At 30.8% G+C, this 11,665-nt stretch overlaps 1 pseudogene; it reads left to right on the top strand.

Moving 5' to 3' along the window:
- Nucleotides 1–3,972: 3,972 nt before the first annotated feature.
- On the top strand, nucleotides 3,973–7,533 carry LOC149516867 (zinc-finger homeodomain protein 11-like; annotated as a pseudogene).
- The last annotated feature ends 4,132 nt before the right edge of the window (nucleotides 7,534–11,665 follow it).

Raw genomic sequence — 11,665 nt, 5'->3', positions numbered from 1 at the left:
GATGTTTTATGTTGTTTGGTTTGATTTTTAAAGAAAAAAATTGGTGGAACATTCAAATAAGTTTCAAAGTTTTTTCATGAACAATTTTTCTTGATTTTTCATGTACAACTTATTTGTAATTAGCTTGTTTCTTTGTCATACTTTTGCATGAATCCATTAATAGCATTTTTGTTATTTGCTTTTGTCACATGCATAATTTCATGAAACCCTAAATATGCATAATTTCAAAAATATGTTTCCAAAGTAAAAATGTTTAAAAATAAGATAATATTTCAAATAAATATAGTTATTGAGATCTAGCTAACCATAAAGGGACTCTCAGTGATTATTATTTATGATAGGTGTTATTTTAGTTTTTAGGCAATTTCAAAACCTTTAAATTAGAAATATTTTTAAAGCTTTACCTAATTATAGGAGAGTGAAAGAAGTGTTTTAATATTTAAAGTGTTTTCATTTTAATTTAAAAATTTTTTAAAATGTTTTTTTTTAATTTGATTTGCATTAAAAAAAAAGGGAATTATTTTTAAACATTAAAAATAGGACCGTTTGAACTGAAATTAGTGATGACATGCCATCATTGGGTACCATATTCGATGGACATTGTGAGGTGCTAATCCTTCTCTACACATAACTAACTTCAGAACCTAAATTTTGATTTTGTAGACTGCAAATTTATTTTTTTATAAAACTTTTAAACCCATTTTAAAATGTTTTATAAAAAATATAAAATTTTTGGATAATTAATCACATCCTAAAAAAGATTAGTGATGACTTATTATTTTAATTTTTATCGACAATGTTTTTAAACTCTTGTTTTCTCATTTTCCATTCGTCCGGCTTTTGGGTCACCCAACCAATTTGGTTGAGTAATAGACCTTGCAGCATGATGAACAACTGTTGTAGATGACTTAGGCTTAATTTTAAAGCAATTATTAACTGAATGGCCAACTTTATCACAATATTGACAATCACTTTGACAGAAGACTGAGTTCCAAGATGTTGTCTTTGATTTTGAGTTGTACGAATGAACTTAGATGTTGTTCATAACGCAAGGCGTTCTGTTTTAACCTTTCAGCATAAGAATGAACAGCTTTTGCAGCAAAATGAGCAGTAGGGACAACAATTTCAGGCTCAGTATCTTGTTGTTTTGGTGCTTCTTCATAATCTGTTAGTTTATCAAGTAACTCTTCAAAGGTGATGGTAGACTTTCTAGCTCGAATGACAATAGCTTTTCTTTGAACTCAAAGGCAATAACATTTAAGGCATGGATTGCCAAACCATCATCACTAATAGGAGAGTTAACAAGTGCTAATTCATTAGAAATGCTTTTGAGCAATTGAAAATAAACAGAAACAGACTTTGTGCCTCTAGGTTTGGTAAGTTTTTCCTTAAGATTCAGCATTCTAGATACGGATTTGTTAGCATACGTATGCTTGGTTTTGTCACATGCTGGTTCAGAAGATTGAGATGAAGCAATGAAAGGTAGTAACGTTTCTGAGGTAGAAGATATAATGCCATCGAGCAACAATTGATCCTGTCCACTGCAGTGTTTATAGGCTGGATTAGGGACTATTTATGGAGCATCAGAGCCTTTATTGAAAATAAGTTCAGGTGGACAAGGAAAAGAACCATCTACATAACTGGACAACTTGTAGCCAATGAGGAAAGAGTTAAACTATCCATGCTATGATGGAAAATCCAAAGAAGTGAGTTCAATAGGAAGTTGTCCGGGTGCATTAATAGTGACAAGCTGTAGGGTTGACCGATGAAAGTAATGCTAGAGGATGGGAGAGTAGAGAGTTTATTAGTAAGGGGTTGAAGTATTGACGGTGGAAGAGGTGGCCATGAGAAAAATGAAAATAGAAGGGAATGAAAGTTGCAGGATCGAAAGTTTAGCTTTTTAGAGCAATAGAAGCTTTGATACCATAAGAAATAATGAAAGACAAGAGAAGTTACAACTGAAAAGCTCTTGAATTTTCATTGAGGTCTGTGACCTATTTATATGCACAAGTGGTTAAGGGAGAAGCTATAGAATAAGTGATGGGTGTAATCTAATCAAACTACGGTAAAAATAAGTTTACATAATAAACAAGGTTAACGAAAAATGATAAGTGTAATCTAATCAAATTAGGGTGAAGCTAAGGGATATTTACTGTATTTTACAGCTAACTGATTCCAATTTCCAAATCCAAAGTTATTGGCATTTTTTAACTATAAACGTTAAAGCATAAAAATGAAAAAGAGACGCTCTTGACTTTTGCATGATCTATCCTACTAGGAAAGAGAGATGTCTGTAGTATGTTGAGACAATGTTCATGTATCAGGACAATGTCTTACCTCACTTTCAAGTGATTAAAATATATAAACGCTGTTATTTCTATTAACATTCATTTGGTGATTGGATGATTCAAGACACCCTTTCAAAGTGATTAAAATATTTGAATGATATAAAAAGATTTGTAAAAAAGGTAAAGATGTTGGAGACATCAGACATCCGATGCTCAAAATAATACTAATCCAATTGATAAATAAAAGAAGAAAAACAAAAGTTTCTCTAAGTTTTCACTCCATGATTGATAGCATGGATGTATCATGCACGCAATTCCTATATTCAAGAATGCATAGTAGAGAACAATATTATTATTTAATAATGTTATGTATATATTTCATGTGATATAACCAAGCTAATTAATATGAATCTTTAAGTTTTTATTATTATCATAACTGATTTTTTTCACATCAAATTTTTTAATTTAATAAAAATATCTTCTTTGTTTTTAAAAAATGTCATCAAAAAACAATTATATAATTTACATGTGTTTATATTTTTGTGTACATCATTGTTGTTAAAATTGTAAATATCACCAATCATGATACAAAATCATGCAAGCTTTAAAATTTTGAGATGATTAGCCAATTTTTTTTTTTTTTTGGATATGTTAATAACGCATTAAAATACCAAGAAAAGCTTGCCTCATTAGTTGATTGTGAAGATGCAAAGATGCCACCTCCATGGCTCTTTTCGGAAAACTGTCAATCTTCATAATGATATTATTTTTTATTTTTTATCAAGCTTAATTGATTGACCCTAATTTTTTAAAATTAACTCAAAGTATAAGAGCTCATTATATTTTGGGTCGCTTGGGCTACAAATTCCGGCTCTGTCTTCGCTTTTGTTTCATCGCTAGCAGCCCAGAACCTTATAATAATTTTAAATAAATTTTAATATTAATCAGACAAAAATGATTTTTAATGAAATTTTAATTTCTTCACAGTAATGTATGAAATAGTAATTCATTTTATTAATTTAATTTAGAAGAATATATGCCCTAAACTTAATTCTACAATTGGTTTTAAGTTATGAAGTCCATAAATAGTTATCGAAATTACTTCATAATTAACCATATTTGTGAAATATGTTCAGATTAAATTAATTTTTGTATGAAAATGCTCAAATAGGGAAAAGGCTTTTTATGTAGCAGAAGGAACTTAATAGAAGAAATTGGTAATTATAAACTCTTTCTTTTCTATTTTTATTTACATTCAAACTGGAGCTTCATACAACTTAAACGTTGTCGACATTGACATGTTTGGGGATGAAATGTTACTCCTTTTGTCCTAAAATTACTATCCCTTATTAAATTTTTTGATCAAACTAATTCAATTTTGATTATTATTTTTAATAAAATAATAAAATTAAAAAAAATTTAAAAGTAAGATTAGTAAATTTTGAGTTTCAAAATTTTTAAAACATATTTTTTAATATTTTAATTAAATATTATATTTCAAAAAATAAGGTTAAAATATAATTACTTTGACCAAAAAATTAATAGGAGACAATTATTTTGGGACGAAAAGAATATAATTTTAATTTTTGATAATATTAAATATTAGAAATAATTGAAGATTAAAATTAAAAAAACCTGGGAGCAGGCAGAACCATGTAAATAGCCTGCGTATGTAGGCCTTCCTGGTGATTTAAACCTCCGATTCCATCTCCAATAGCTATATATTTTCATATATATATATATATATATATTCAGCGTCAAATGGATTCAGTAATTACAACGCAGAGAGAGAGACTGATGGAGAAAGAGTCCCCAAATGATCTTTACAAAAAGGGCTTGAGAAACCATGCAGCCAGCCTTTACAGCTACGCCACCGACGGCTGCGGGGAGTTCACGCTTGATAACACCTACCCTTTAACCCTACAATGCGCTGCGTGCGGTTGCCACCGCAATTTCCAGGCAAAGTCAGCTATTGCAGCAGCAGCAGCAGAAGTCGTTGGGATCCAGAACACATGGTTAAACGGATTGATTATGGATATGGTGGCGGCAGCGGAGGAAGGAGGCCAGTGGTGGTGGACTCAATCGAGGCAACAAACAGAAGTGGGAAGAAGCGGTTTTGGACAAAATTCACAGTGGAGAAGTAGGATAAGATTTTTGGATTTGCTGAAAAGTTAGGGCGGAGGCTGCAAAGGAGAGACGAGGAAGATGAGGTTGACAAGTTTTGTAGAGCAGTTGGGGTGAGTAGGCAAGTCTTCAAGGTGTGGATGCATAGTCATAAGAACTCTTCATCCACTCCTTTTGTTTCTACCTGCAATGCATCTTCTCTCACAACTCAACAGAGAAATCCGGGATCTAATACTCAATTTTCTCCCTGTTTTTGTAATTTTTTAATCTTTTTTTTTTTTTTTTTAGTTCATGTCTGGTTGTTTTTATTATTCCTAGAAAGTAAGCTATCATACTTCATATATGCTGATCCTTTTTTGGTTTTCCAAAGTTTCTTGAATGTATATGATTTTTGACAAGCGTTTAATTACCTAAGTTTGTTCATTTTCTTTAACTGAAAACCTTTGGATTGGTCATGTAAAAGAGCAGTTAGTTCATTTTCTTCATCTAATTTTTCATTAAAAAAATTAGTTTTTAAATTCATTTGATATAGCTCTAACTCATAATGAGTCATTATTATCATAATAACTATAAATGAATCGATTTAGAAATCATAAAAAAGAAAAGATCTCTTTATAGTCAATGCAATCTTCTTGAATAAAGCTTTTGACAACAAATTTAGTCTTGTACTATTAAAAGTTGTCATTCGAGTTGCGCTTAATTTTGGGATCTTTTTATGCCAAATTTTTTTACAATCTTCAAGCAATTCAACAAGATCCCAAATATCATTATGATCAATTGATTTCAACTTTTCTTTTATAACCTTTAATCATTTTGGAGAATTAGCACTTTTCATGACTTGTGAAAACAAAACTGGATCTTTATAAATTCATAAGTCAAATTTTAACTCTTGTAGAGAAACACATATTTTTAAAAATTGAAAATGACAAGTAAAAAATTTAACAAAAATAGTTGTTAAGAAAGCATAACCAAATTAACTAATTTCAACTACCTTTTAACTAACTCTTAACTAACTTCAACTTCTAACAAAAGAAACTTCTAAAAATTATTCAAAAAATTAACCAAACAAGCTAGGATATTACACAAAAACATAATGTAAATGAAGATTGGGACAGCATTGAAGTAGAACCAAAGGGTTAAAATAAAAATCTAAGAACTTAGCATAACTGAACTTAGGTGCAAAATCTGGAAACTGGCTATTCAACAAAGAAATGTGGATCTAATCTAATTCAAATTGAATAAAATTAAACTAGAACTTGCAAGCACAGTGAATGATCTAAAAGGAAAACTAAATCGAAGTACAAGTAATGAAAGGAAATTACAAGATCTAAACTAAAAACATGAAAACCAAAAGTGCAATTTGAAACTTAGATCTATAGCTCTATAGAAAGAATGAACTTGAACTGAGCTAACATAACCTAGATTTACAAGTTTTCAACATAGGTTAACAAAGAAATTGCATTACACAACTGAAATCCAAGCTCAATGAACTAAAATTCAAACCAAATGCAAAAACAGGAATAACAAAGCAATTGCAAGGAAAATTAACCAAACAAAATGTAAATGCAAGAATTTAAGTGTAATCAAATGAAAGTAAGCAAGTAAATTGATGAATTAAAGAATGCAATGTAAACAAAATGCAAACCAAACGTCCAGCTGGAGATAAGCAATTTGAAGTGTTGTCACTCACTGACGCTCCAGCTCACCTTCTAGATTCAAATGAAACTTTGCAAATTTTTCTCGAATTGTGTGGAATGAATTTGTGCTTGATCTTCTTTAGATTTGTAGAACAATGAGTTATGAATCCAAGGAAAAATTTTGGCTTCAAACAAGTAAGATTTGATCAAGTTTCAATATAAAAACTGCATTGATTGGGAAAACTCTGCAAGTGTATAGGTTGCTCAGGTAATAATACAAACTATAAAAATCTAGATGTCAATCCATGAGGATTTGTTAAAGACATTCCTAAGCCAAGTACCTATTATTCTCATACCCTTCTAAAGTTTGCTCAAAACAAAGAAAAACATAGCATAAAACTAACTAAAAAACATAAAATCAACCAAAGCATGTAACACAAATATTGTTTGGTGTAAAATTGCAAAATGTAAACCAAGTAAAATAAAGTGCAAAACTTTAGGCGAATTGAAATGCAATGAACTAAACATGATTTAAAGTAAAAACATGTTTGAAATGCTAAGCAAAAAAAAATTGCAAAATCTAAGCTAGAACATGAAAGCCAAAAGTAAAGCAAAATCTAGAAACCGAATTTTTAAACTACCATTCTCGCTTTAAATGAAGCAAACTCAAGTTAACATGAACTGAAAATTTAAGTTTGACTAAAGAACAAGATGGGAAAGCAAAGAGAAAATAAAAAATTTTAGAAAAGTTGCATGAAGGAACTAAACATTTAACCAAACAGCTGCTATGCTAAAACAGAATTTTAACAATTCACAAACTGAAAATGCAGATTTAAAATTTTCTAATGAACATGAGCTTAAACTGAATGAAAGAGAGATCATAAAACAAGTTTACTACAAATTTCAACAAAAAAATTCGCAGCAAAATAAAGGAAAAATAGTTCAACCGGCTAGCAAACTAAACAGCACTCAAAAATGCTGAAAACAGAGCATGCACTACAAATGTAACCCAAACAGCTATCAAAATCTGAAATAAATTGTAAAAAAATGGAAATAAGATAGAAAAAAAGTAAATCTAAGAGATCAAAGGTTGAAAGGATCAAACAATTTTCCAAGAGGAGAGGAGTTGTGCTCTAGCTTGGAGATCATGCATGGACTGCACTAGATCCAGAAATCAACCTCAAATTACGAGAATTAACTGCACTGTTTGGGAATGAATTTGATTCTTATTTTTTTACATGTTAGAGCCTAATGAGCTAAGAAATTTTGAAAAAAAATTGGAGCAAAAACAAGTAAGAAACGATTGAGTTCTGATTAAAACATTGCAACTAGGTCAAGTGCAAAAATACAGAAATAGATTTGAGATCAACAAGAAAACTTGAAGATTTGAGATAGAAATCAATAAAATTTGCCTGTTTAATTGCCAAAATTGTAAAGAACACTGAAAAATACTTGAGGAATGTAAAAGTCGATTCAAAATCAATAGAAAAACATGAAGATCAAGGGTTGTTTGGTTGCTAAGAAAATAAATGTATAAAAGAAAGTGTAAAATTAAAGAACAAGAAAAATAAATCCTAAGCTAAAGTCTCCCTAAAATGGGTGGCTCCACTCCTATTTATAGGCATGTGAATGGTAAATGAGCCTAAAAAAATCTCTTTAAAATATCTACAATGAGGTGAGCTTCTAGAGACTTCTTTCCTCCTTTCTTCTGCACTTGGTGCATGACTGTTTGGCTTTAAAACTCTTCCTCAATTGCAAGCCTTCCTTGTGCATTTGGCACTTCCAAAAAGTTCAAGTTATGACCAATGAAAGCTCTCCAATATGCCATGTCAACACCTCTTAAAGACTTCCTTTGAATGCCAAAATGTGATTCCCACTTCTCATGCAATTGAAGGTTGCATTCCATGCCACTAGTGCACCATCTTTTCCTTGTTAATCCTTTTGCATGCATGTATGCTTTCATTTTTTGCTACAAAAAATTTAAGTATTTCATGAGAAAATTTAACAATAAAATCATTAGAAAAATTCTAGAAATAATGCTAAAAAAAATTCACAAAAGAAAGGTTCAAGAAAACTCCCTCAAAAGCAATCTAACTTAATGACACTAGTTTTAGGCCATTTTCACAATTTGCACGAAAAATCCTTCAAAATGTATCTAAATTCACTAAAATTCCTTATTTTCTCCATTTTTACCTACACATAAGACAATTGTAATTTTAAATTATTTTTACTAAGAAATGCTAAAGACCAAGCTAAAATAATAGTCAAATTGCACTAAAATTAAGTGCTATGGAGCTAAAATTTTTTAATGCAATCATGCATCTAGGTTAAGAACGTGAATTACCAAATAGATTTAAGAAACACTTGAAATCTCTTGAAATTGAACAAGAAATTGTAAAGAGCTTGAACTTTTATTAAAGAAATCTTAAAATGCATTGAATATTAAAGCAAGTAAAGTAAATTGTGTAGTAAAATGAAGGCAATTTTCTCCCTAATCAGCCATTTAAATGAACAAGGAAGAAACTATTTAGAGAGAAAAGAAAATAAATTGCAACTAAAAATGTAAAACTAGGCTACTCCCCCCTTATGGGCAGCCACTCTCCCTTATTTATAGATAAATGGGAGGTGCTTCAACCCCTAAAAATTCAAAAAAAAAAAAAATCCAAGTAATTGCTAGCTTTTCATATCCTTCTTCCTCCCTTCCTTGAATCCTTAGCTTGCTTGTTTGGTTCCTTAAACTCTTTTTTCCTTCAAGCTTTCTTCTCATGGACTATTAGGCTTCAAGAAGTCAACATAATAACCAATAGGAAGCCTTCAAATGGCCAGCTCAGCAGCTCCAATTAGTCCTCTTTGTATCTCCAAAAGTGGCATCACAAATCTCTCCTCACATGGCCATGCATCCAACAACACACCTTCCATCTTGCATTATCCATTTGGCACTAATTGCAACAATTTGCTCCTTCATTTTACTATCACAATTCAGACCATTAAAGGACAAATTATGCCTTATAATCCTTGGAAAATTTTGGAAAATTGCAAGTCCATAAATTCCAACTACATTAATATACCTTTTACCTTTCAAGCACTTGTAAAAAATACTCTAAAGCTAATAATGCATTAATGAGCTAAAAATATCATTTCCAAATGAGAGATATGAGAATTAAGACTTGAAATAAGGTTCCATGAAGTTTAATTTAGCTTAAGAAATCATAGAAGAAAGGGTTAAGAAAACTCCTATAAGTGACATGAATCACACTAGTTGCTGGCCATTTCTAACTTTTTACATAAAAAATCCTCCAAAATGAGTCCAAAATCTCCAAAATTCCTCATTTTCCATATTTCCACCTACACATTGAACATTCATGCATTTAGGAGTACTTTTACCAAAATTTCTCAAGGAACAAGCAAAAATGCAAGAGAAATTACACTAACAATGAGTAAGAAAATACTAAATTTTTAATGCAACCAACCATTCGGCGACATAAACATCCACCTAATTAATTTCATTCCTAGTCACCATTTGAGCTTCAACAAAACAAGGACACTTTCAAATTCAAATGAGAGTTTCAGCCAAGTTAGGAATGTCTAAGTTCATCCCCCTCATATGGCATTTTTACTATAAATAGGCTAATTTACAATATAAAAGGACACACTTCTCTACTCCATTCTTTTCTTCTTTTAAGTTACCTAGTAAATTTTCTTCTCTTTTAGTTTAGTTCAACTAGGGTGACAAACCGGCCTTTAATCTTTGTTTTCAAGCTTTATTTCATTTCAATTGATGACTGTTAAATTTATAGTATTTTATAAGTCCATTTAACTTGAAAATTTAAAAAATTTTTGTGACATTGGCATTTTTAATGCGTGAAATCTTAATTTTCAGGGTTTAGGTCAAAGTGGACGTGAATGCCATGCAATCCATACAAGACCAAGATGATGCAACATTTGAACATGTATCGAAGATTATAGCCGAGCCAATTACCTAATAGATTTCCATCATATGTTCAGCCAAAGAAGAGTTATAGTTGCAAGAAGACTATTTTGTTTATCTTAAAAGAGTTTTACTTCAATAAGAACACATTAAAAGAAGAAAAAAGCTAGAGTTATTATGCAACAAGGACTCTTGGGATTTAATCCAAAAGAGTTTGAAATCAAGATAATTAATTTAAGAAAATTAGTCCTGGAATTTGCTTTAGCGAAACTCTTATTGGATGACAAGATCAAGTTGACATGGCAAGACATATAAGCATGGAAGACCAGTCAAGGAATCCCATTCGGCCATACAAGCTCTGTCTCATCCTTAAAGACTCCCACATTCGGCTAGCCTTTATCAAAAGCAAGATAGCATTATAGTTTTTTAGAATTCAAGACAAACTATGACTTTGTAGCTTCTGTCCCCCCTTGGCCTAACCTAGTTCTATAAACAAGTTAGGCATTCTCACTTGTAAAGCACTCAATTGTCACATTTCATTTTTTTTCTTCTTTTATTTTCTCTATTTTTTACTTTCTTTAGTTTACTTTATAATTTCACTAGGGTGACAAACTAGCCATAATCTTGTCTTTTAAAATTGTTTTCAATACAAGCTATTTTCTGTTTTCATTCAAAGATCTCTTTTTCTTACTTTCATGCACACTTTTCTTTTCTGTTCAAGATTCAACTATATTTTTCTTTGCACACTTTTATATTCAGCTGATGTACAAGCTTTTAGTTTTCTTTTATTTAATTTTGTACTCGACCAATTCCTAAAACTACTAAGTGATAGTTGGTTAGTTGGCTTTTGACCTATACATTTACAATTTCCATTATTTTATTTTCGCTTCCAACCAACTATTCTTTTTAATTCATTTAAATATAAAGTTTGGAAGAAAATCCTTTGGTACTTGGTTTCGCAACATAAACATAATCCTCATAGGAATGATACTTTATTTCATCATTTTATTACTTGATAGCAATTTTGCACTTTCAGGCTTAAAAAGCAACAATCAAGTTTTTGACACTATTATCGAGGATTATGTTAGTGCAAGAAGATCAATATCAATATTGACTGTTTCTACTTTGTAATTTAGACTCATTTAATTTTTTTCACTTTAATATGTTTTGATTTTTTTTTGTTTACATGTGCAGATCTCGAAGCATTTATCTAGCTTCACATGATAAAGAGATTGAAGGAACACTTAGGCGACTAAGACATGAGTAAGCAACTAAGATGTGACCAATCCAATCCCAATGGCGAATGTAGCAAATGAAGGTTATAGAACCTTTAGGGACTATGCCACCCTTAATCCTGAAAGCTTCTAACCATCCATTCAAAGGCTAGCGGTCCAAGCCAACAACTTTGAGATTAAGCCTTCTGTAATCTAAATGGTCCAAACTTCTATCCAATTTGGAGGACTATCAAATGATGATCCTTTTGTCTACCTTTGTAATTTTCCTAAATGTTGTGATACTTTTAAATACACTAGGGTTTCTAGTGATTCTAAAAGGCTAAGATTGTTTCCATTTTCTTTTAAGGATAAAGCAAAAAGCTAGCTATCTTCACTTTTCTTTGGATCCATTATAATATGGATAATCTAATCCAAAAGTTCCTCATTAAATTCTTTCCAACAACCAAGATGACA

This window comes from Durio zibethinus, chromosome 9 (assembly GCF_047325235.1).
Source record: "Durio zibethinus cultivar Kanyao isolate XHJ-2024 chromosome 9, ASM4732523v1, whole genome shotgun sequence".
NCBI classification, from domain to species: Eukaryota; Viridiplantae; Streptophyta; class Magnoliopsida; order Malvales; family Malvaceae; genus Durio; species Durio zibethinus.
The sequence above is the reverse complement of the archived record's forward strand: the minus strand, read 5'-3'. Positions and strand labels throughout refer to the sequence as shown.